Genomic DNA, 8328 nt, shown 5'->3' with positions numbered 1-8328 from the left:
TTTTGCACCAAGACAAAAAATTTTAATTTTGACTTTGTTTATACAAAATTCATCAGGTGGTTCATCTGTCCATGTATGATCGCTGTTGACTAGTTGCAAGCTCGGTTTCGTATTTGCAGTATGGTCGATGCCTTGAAGGCAAACATGTCATACTGGAATCCCTACACCACATACCGAAAAAAAAACTTGCGTCAAATGAACCAGATGGGTTAGCGAGATGTATAGGCTGATCGTATGGGCTGTTGATTAGCTGGCCTTGTTGGCCTTTATTGGGTGTTGCACCCTGATGGTGCGTCCCCTCCCTCGGGATCTCCTCCGATTTGGCAAGGATTACATTTCCATATACCTAGGTCATCCTTGCCGATATGTATCACACCTGTGCTTTGCACCCTAATCAATGCATTATTATTATCCCAAGCCATAATTGCTTTTACAATAAGTTAAAGAGTATTCATACGAGCACAAAAAATTGCAAACTGTTGAGCAGCACATATGCCACCTCTCAAAAGATGCAAACCAGTGCCGTAGCGTGAGCGGAGACAAGTGCCCCAGCAGCGGGCAGCCTGCTTCATCTGAGCTCCTTACCGACTCCGGTAAATTAATAACTCACTGATCGATCCTAGCTACTGTAGGAGTGCTTTTACCGGTGCACTAATAATTTAGCTCACGGCGTTTCTAGATGTCGGAGAGGTCGTCGTCCAAGCTGCTATGGCGACGACAACGCTTTGCTGCTCGGGCAAGAATTTGTGATTGTGACATGTATTCTTCTGAAATTTGGTATTGTGAGATGTATTTATCTGATTGTAAAAGGTATTCTTGTGATTGTGATGACTGGTGTGGAAATATATTTTTGTGATTGTGATGTGATTTTTTGATTGTAATGACTGTGTGGTGGAAAAGGAAAAAGAAGGAAAAAGAGAAAAAAAATGAAAACGAAAACGAAAAAAGGAGGGAAAGGAAACCTATGCGTTTAGACACAAAGACTTTTAGTACCGGGCAACTTGACCGGTACTAAATGGTATGTCATTTAGTACCGGCCAAGCGATACCGGTCAGCTGCCCGGTATTAACAAGGGGGTTGCAGACCGGTACAAATGGCAATATTTCTAGCAGTGCGGGTCATCCGGTCATGGTTGTCTATGTCTTGATGGATCAACAGCAAGCTATTATATTATTGCCTTGGATCTTCAGGATGCTCGATAGCAATATATAGGACCTACATCATCTGCAGCATGGACGGAATTCTGGTGCAGCACCGTGGATCTCCTTGAGTAGCGGAATGCCTATACAATGCAAGCACTGTGCATGCATCATGTAGCCATACTGCGACGTACAGTTGTGCCTCTACAGCCAGTCCTGATCTACAGGCACACAAGGGGGAAACCACCACATGATCAGTTAATCCCGGGCAGAGGCCACGAATGGGTTGACCTAACTGGGCGTGGTAGATTCCCGATGCCTCGCAAGCCTGAATGCATCCCTGGAGGATGCTGCTGCGCTGGTTTTTTGCTCGGTGAAATTCACCCATGCTCCGATCCTGAGCGTGATCATTTAATCACTAGCCAACTGTGATGCAACTAGTCTAACACATGCAAGGAAAAACAAATTCATTGATCTGACGAGCCATGTAAGGAAATGCTGACGAGGCCACTGAGGGACATGTGTGGTGACGGACCCATTATATATGCAGCTGTTCCTTCTAGTGTATGCTGGATATATATAAAGATGTATAGAGAGGGAACCGAGCGTTAGCTCGGGCGGTGGGCACTCCAGGTGCGGAGGCCGCCGGTCCTGAGTTCGAGCGTCGCTCGGCTCAAGATTTCCACCGGGTACTGCAGCATGCGTGGGGTGTGCGTGCGTGCGTGGTGGTGTGAGTGCTGCAGTATGGCGCATTTCGAGACTACTCGGACGGTCTTGTCTGTGTTAAATCCGGTCAGCGTGGGCGTCTGAAATCTTACATGACTTTCTAGTGCTCCGGGTGCTTTCAAAAAAAATGTATAGAGAGGGGGAGCCACAGAAGTCATATGCACGTACAGCCCCTAGTTTGGAGCTCTGCAATGGTTGCAGGCAGGCAGATGGATGGAAATCTGGCGATTCTGTGACGCTGCCCTGCCCCTTCCTAGGGTTCGTTTTTTATAGTCTTCCTGGGTTCCGTCCTGACTCCGTGTGCGTGCGTGCATCATCGGCTCGTGTCGAGACGCGCTTCAAGGGCTGTCCTCACCGTGCTCTCTCGCCATGATAAAGTCCCACGATGCCGGTGTTTCTGCCGCTGCCGTCTGGCCCTCCGCAGGCCGTGAGCCGGCGCCGTCCTCCCAAGGCAGGCGTCCACAGGCAGCCGCCGCTGCTATGACCTGTAACACGCCCTAGTAGATTGAAATGTTGAATGACATTTGTAATCTACTGAAGGGCTGATGATAACTTCTGTTTTTTTCTCTCTCTAAAACTGCAGTACGCCATCTCCATGCTACTATTTTTGATTATGCAAATATTCATGCATAAAAACATATATTATTTTCCTCCAAGGATTCGCGTCTGTTAATATTCCTAAGGCACTAAGTGAACTAGTCGAGTGATCGACCGTGCGTAATTAAACCAATTCGATGGCCCTAATTAGGATAAATTAGTAGAGGCGGTGGGTATTGCATGTACGTTTTGCCACAGGAGGTTCATGCTAAGTACTTTGCCCCACCTATGCCGAAATCCTGATGTATTCTTGCTCTCACCTTGCACCGAGAAATACAACCTTTCTAGCACAATCATTGGACATTGCCCGCGCCTGTTCTTCCAAACATTTGGATCGCACGCACCGGCAAACCTCCTGTGACATGCTCGCGCATCTTGTCTCGGACCAAACGTTTGGCGGTGTGAAGTAGTTCTACCAGCTTCGGCACCAGTACTACAGACATCCCAAGAACTGATGAAAGCTGGCGCGCTTAGAAGTCTTGGATGTCTTGAAGATGAAAGGAAAATAGGACGTTTCTTGTTCCTGATGCTTCTCATGCTTCATTGTCCTCCATGAAGATCAAATCTCTTTGGCGACCAGCGGTAGTAACTCGCTCTTGTGCTCTCTCACCCGCAACGCAACATGCAGGACGGCCTTGGTCACTCGTGATCTGTATCCTATACTATGCTGCTCATTGTTGAGCTTGTAACAGTCAATTTATACGCACATACGTCTGGACCAGACGGTCTGGTCCTATCTGTCAACTATTTTCCATTTTTCAGGAAGACCAAAAATATTCCGGTGTCAAACGTTGAAGAGAAGTGAGTTTGAACAACACCAAAGTGTAGTTGGTTCCAACTTGTACGTTGACTTGACTAAATGCATCATGGCGTTACTAATAAGAGCAACTCCAAGAAACTAGCTATAATTCTAGCCAAATTTAAAATTTTAGGAGCTCTCTAAACAAATATAAAACTTCTAAAACAGTTGAAAACCCAACAGCCTCTTCAAATCGGACTCTCCATATTCATAACGGGGCCACATCCGTTCCTTTCTTGACAATTTTTTTCCTGCTCGATCCCGCCGTCGCGTGCGTAGGGCAGCGCCACCTGCTGGAGCCGCCGTGCGATTAGAAGAGGACGGAGGAAGCAGATGGGTAACAGATCATGAACTCGAACTAAGCTATGCAAGGTACTTTAAACTCGATCTTTCCCCAAGAACCGTGCGCACAGATCGATTTGAGCTCGAGCCCAACCAATTCTATTCGTATCAGACCTAAAATTGATTAGTTAAAAATAGCTCGGAGCAAGGCCATGAATCGAGAGCAAAGCAAGCGACCCAGACCGCTAGGAGCCACGCCGCCCGCGCAGGAGAAAGACGACGGGCGAGGGAGGGGCGGACGGGCTGGCTAACGGCGTCTTGGCCGCTCTGCGGTGCGAGCGAGGGACGGACGACCGCCGATGGCTTGGCCGGCTCTCCCTGCCCGGAGCGTGAGGTAGGGGCGAATAGCCTGGCCGCTAGCTGCGTCGCGGGGGCTCCCTGCTCTGCACGCGAGGGAGGGGCGGAGTGGCGGTGTCGGCGCGAGCAGGCGGGAGCAGGCGCGAGCGACGCGGGAGGAGCAAGATGGCGAGGGGAGGGCGCTCGGGGAAAAGGCTAGCGGAGGGAGAAAAATGCCGACTGGAATTGCGAGAAGACGAGGAAGGAGAGTCTGTTGGATGAGGTTTTCACTGCTATTTCTTCAAATTTATCCAGCCAAATCAATTTAGCTAGGCTGTTGGAGTTGCTCTAACAAAGCTTATTTAGTTTTGGGCCAAGGAACACATTGAAGGGAAAGCTGAAATAATTATGGAACAATAATGACAAAAGGTGTCATAATGGCATACATTTCTCATATATTCCAAGACTATGTTGTGGGTGGAAATCACCTTAGGCTTGTTCGGTTCGGAAGGGGTTGGGTACAAGTCAAAATCCTCAGGTCATGTTGCTCTATTCGTCGTTGATCATGAGAACCGCATCCCATGCCTTCAGATGTGGGCTGGTAGATGATGAAAAATAATCAGGGAACTGTGTGGATTCCTCGTGCCTCGCAAATTTCAGTTGCTTATGTGAAGATCGAAACTCTTTGCCAAGGTTCTTTTGTCCTTGAATATAATGCACCCAGCTCGATCGACGCCAGGTAGCATGCAACTTATTTAGCAGCATATAGTTAATTGAGTCGATCTTGCAAAAGGTCAAACTGTTAGTAACTAATTCGAAAAACTTAGGCCATCACGGATTACATGTTGTCCATTAGTCATGCTACTTTCTTGATTCCCTATGGCAGGGAGTTCGACTTGGATGTCACCGAGAGCAGATGGCACAAATGTATAGTATACACCGGACTTGTCCATCCAATACAGCATAATTGTTTCCTCAAAAGAAAATTACTGGATAATTACCGAAGGGCAGAGTCAAGTAGTTCCGTAACTCATAACCTCTTATACTGCAAGTGCAGTGTGCTGTGTACTGCCTGAACTAAGTTGGTTTTCATGACAACATTGACCGATATATACAACTATTAATTCATATCTTACCTAGTAGATATCACTGATAACCGGTGATAATAACCACCACCCATAACCTGCGATGACCACCGATGTATAGGCGATAATGTTTGTTCAGGTCTGGAATGGCTACCCGTTGAAGTTTCCAGCATATGCTCTGAAAACTGGGACATCAGTGCAGCTCTAACATGATTGAGTAGCCTTTGTTTTCCACAATTGCCCAATCCCATTTTCGCTAATCAATCATATACTACTTTACAGTGAGCCCAATTTCTAACAAATGGTTCTCACCGTTTCATCAGATAACTGAATAAAATAATGTTTGTTATACAAGGTACACCAACAAACTAAATGGCCACGTGAAACACATATGTTCTGCATAAATGAAGTGCCTCTACGGATTTCATACATGACCTTTTTATGGTGCACAATACTACCATATACTACTATCGAAAAAGGACTCGTATATAAACACACAATACTACCATATACTACTATCGAAAAAGGACTCGTATATAAACATCGTACGGTGTAGATTTATTCTATACTACTTAACATTGATTAGGAGTATGTGCTAGTATAGCTAGGTAGTATAGGTAGTATAAGGATATTACGGGAAAAATTATTTGTGATATCTTATTTTATCTTTCTCTTATCATTCTTTTATTTTTCATTTATTCCCCAATCCATTCCGATCATCATCCATTATCCTGTCTCGTCGCTCGCCTAGGGTTTCAGGATGCCCAAAGGCGATTCCGTTGCTCGCCGCCGGTGAGGCGGCGCGTGCCGCGCCCGACGCGCGTCCCCTGGCGGGAGGACGGGCCATCTCCCAAACGACCGACGCTCCCCGCTCCTGGAGGCATCCGCGGCAGCGGATCGGCCCTTGCTTGTCGCTCGCTGCCCGGCCCCCGCCCGTCGCTCGGGAGGCATCCGCGGTGGCCGATCGGCCCCTGCCCGTCGCTCGCCCTACAGTACTTCCTCCCAAGCAGCGGTGGGATCCAGATGCATTCTCATGTTGAATCACAACATGCAAAATTGAGTTCTCCTGGTAATTTTTATCTGTGCTCTTTCATGCAAATCTCCTCAAGTCCTCATGTCTGACTATAATTTGGTTGCAGTTTTGGATTTTGTATGAGGGTCTCTCTTTCGAAAGACGGGGACTTGTCATTAGTCTCACGCATTAGGAATATCAATGGCAAGCCATTCAGTTTCTCATTTGCTTATCACTCATATCTTTCCGTTTCTGACATCAGGTTAGGCATTACCGCATTATTTGCCCAGCAATCGATTTTTTATACCTAACTACTCCCTTCATTGACGTTCCATGCGTGACTTGCTATGTCTTGTTAATTACGGTGAGGTGAGGATAGAAGGTCTGGAGGCCCTTGAATATCTCGACAATCTTAGCCACAAAGAACGGTTTACAAAATAAGGAGACACTATAACATTTGAGTCAGAGGTGAAGTTTTCCCCCAGTACTTTAAAGGATGTATTGATGCAATAAAACTTTCTAAGTCTGCTCAAACTAGTGGAAACTTAAGTCTTGCAAGTAAATTGCTGCAGTTTCCTTGCTATAGTCATACATATAACTATGTGCTAGCCTTTGTTGATACTTAAAGCATAACTGTAGAAGATTCTAGCCTATAGTTGTCGTTTGCACTGGATTTTTTTCTATCTTAGGTGCTCAATATTTCTAGTCTTTTGTTCAATTGCTATACAGGTCAATCGAGTCTATGTTTGCTCCCCAAATGCAGTAGCAGTTCTTGGCTATGAGAAGAAACACTCATTTGTCATAAGAAAGGAAGGACTTCCTGACATTGGTAAGACATGTTGCCCTTAGTTACCTACCAGAAAATTAATTGTTAACAGCATGACGGATTTCTCATTGTAATCCTGTATGTAATCCTGTCAGTTGTGCTGAATCCGTGGGAAAATAAATCAAAGACTATGGTGGACTTTGGTGATGAGGAGTACAAGCAGATGCTTTGGGTTGATGCGGCCGCGGTGGAGAGAGCGATCACCCTGAAACCACGGCAGGAGTGGACAGGGAAGCTGGAGCAATATGTAGTTTCATGATTTCATCCACCAACTGCAGCGATCATCTTGGTCACCCCATCAGCATCTAACGTGCAGTATGGAAGTTCACATTTCATAGTACTATACAGTGTTCGCATCATAAGAAGTGAGAACCTCCTTTGTACAATAGAGATAACTGATAAATAGGTGCACGTGCACCTATGATCAGTCAGCTGCTCGAATTGATCTAGAATCTGCAACGGCAATACTATTGTAACCTGGTCTGTGGAATCTAATGATAGTAGCGCCTTGCTTCAGGCATAAGCATAATGACATCTTTCAAATGAAACGACATTGTTTGGCCCACTTCCTTAGACTGGAAGAGCTTAAATGGTTCCAAAGAGCTAAAACGACGGAGATATTACAAGGAGATGATAATACAAAGTACTTTCAGCTTGTGGCTAGTGGCAAGCGAAGAAAAACTAGAATTTTTCGGCTAGAGCAAGATGAAGGAATAATTGAAGGAGATGAAAACCTTAAGAAGTATATAACAAAATACTATAAGGGTCTCTTCGGACAACATCAAGAAAATAATTTTTCTTTGGTAGAGTCAATTACGGAAGATATCCCTCAGGTAACTGAGCAGGAGAATGACATCTTAACTGCAGATTTCATTGAAAAAGAAGTTCGCAACGCCATCTTTCAAATGAAACATAACAAAGCTCCGGGGCTAGATGGGTTTCCTGCTGAATTTTACCAGGTGTTCTGGAGTCTCATAAAGGATGATCTAATGGCCATGTTCCGAGATTTTCACTCTGGGGATCTCCCTCTTTTTAGCCTTAACTTTGGGATAATAACTTTGATCCCAAAACAAAAGGAGGTAAAGAAAATCCAGCAGTATCGACCTATTTGCATGCTAAATGTGAGCTTCAAGATCTTTACTAAAGTGATGGCTAATATATTAACCTTGGTAGCGAGTAAATTAATTCGGCAATCTCAGTCGGCTTTTTTGCCGGGTCGCTACATTTTAGAAGGAGTGGTCGTCCTGCACGAAACGATCCATGAACTCCAAAGGAAAAAGCAGAGTGGCATTATCCTTAAAATTGACTTTGAGAAGGCTTATGATAAGGTTAATTGGTCTTTCTTGCAGCAAGTGCTGCGAATGAAAGGTTTCTCGGAGAGGTGGTGTGCATGGGTAGATAAAATTGTCACTGGTGGGAGTGTGAGCGTTAAGGTGAATGATGACATGGGGCACTTTTTTCAAACTAAAAAAGGTTTGAGACAAGGAGACCCTCTTTCTCCTGTACTCTTCAATTTGGTGGCAGAT

The 8328-nt window shown here is 45.4% G+C and overlaps 1 long non-coding RNA gene and 1 pseudogene across 1 annotated transcript; both read left to right on the top strand.

Moving 5' to 3' along the window:
• Positions 1-505: 505 nt before the first annotated feature.
• On the top strand, positions 506-870 carry LOC120643027. Its single transcript, XR_005662832.1, has 2 exons — positions 506-593; positions 680-870. It is a non-coding gene; the product is annotated as an uncharacterized LOC120643027 (long non-coding RNA).
• Positions 871-5576: 4706 nt separating this feature from the next.
• On the top strand, positions 5577-7331 carry LOC120640976 (annotated as a pseudogene).
• The last annotated feature ends 997 nt before the right edge of the window (positions 7332-8328 follow it).

Source organism: Panicum virgatum, chromosome 7K, assembly GCF_016808335.1.
Source record: "Panicum virgatum strain AP13 chromosome 7K, P.virgatum_v5, whole genome shotgun sequence".
In the NCBI taxonomy this organism is placed as follows: Eukaryota; Viridiplantae; Streptophyta; class Magnoliopsida; order Poales; family Poaceae; genus Panicum; species Panicum virgatum.
The sequence above is the reverse complement of the archived record's forward strand: the minus strand, read 5'-3'. Positions and strand labels throughout refer to the sequence as shown.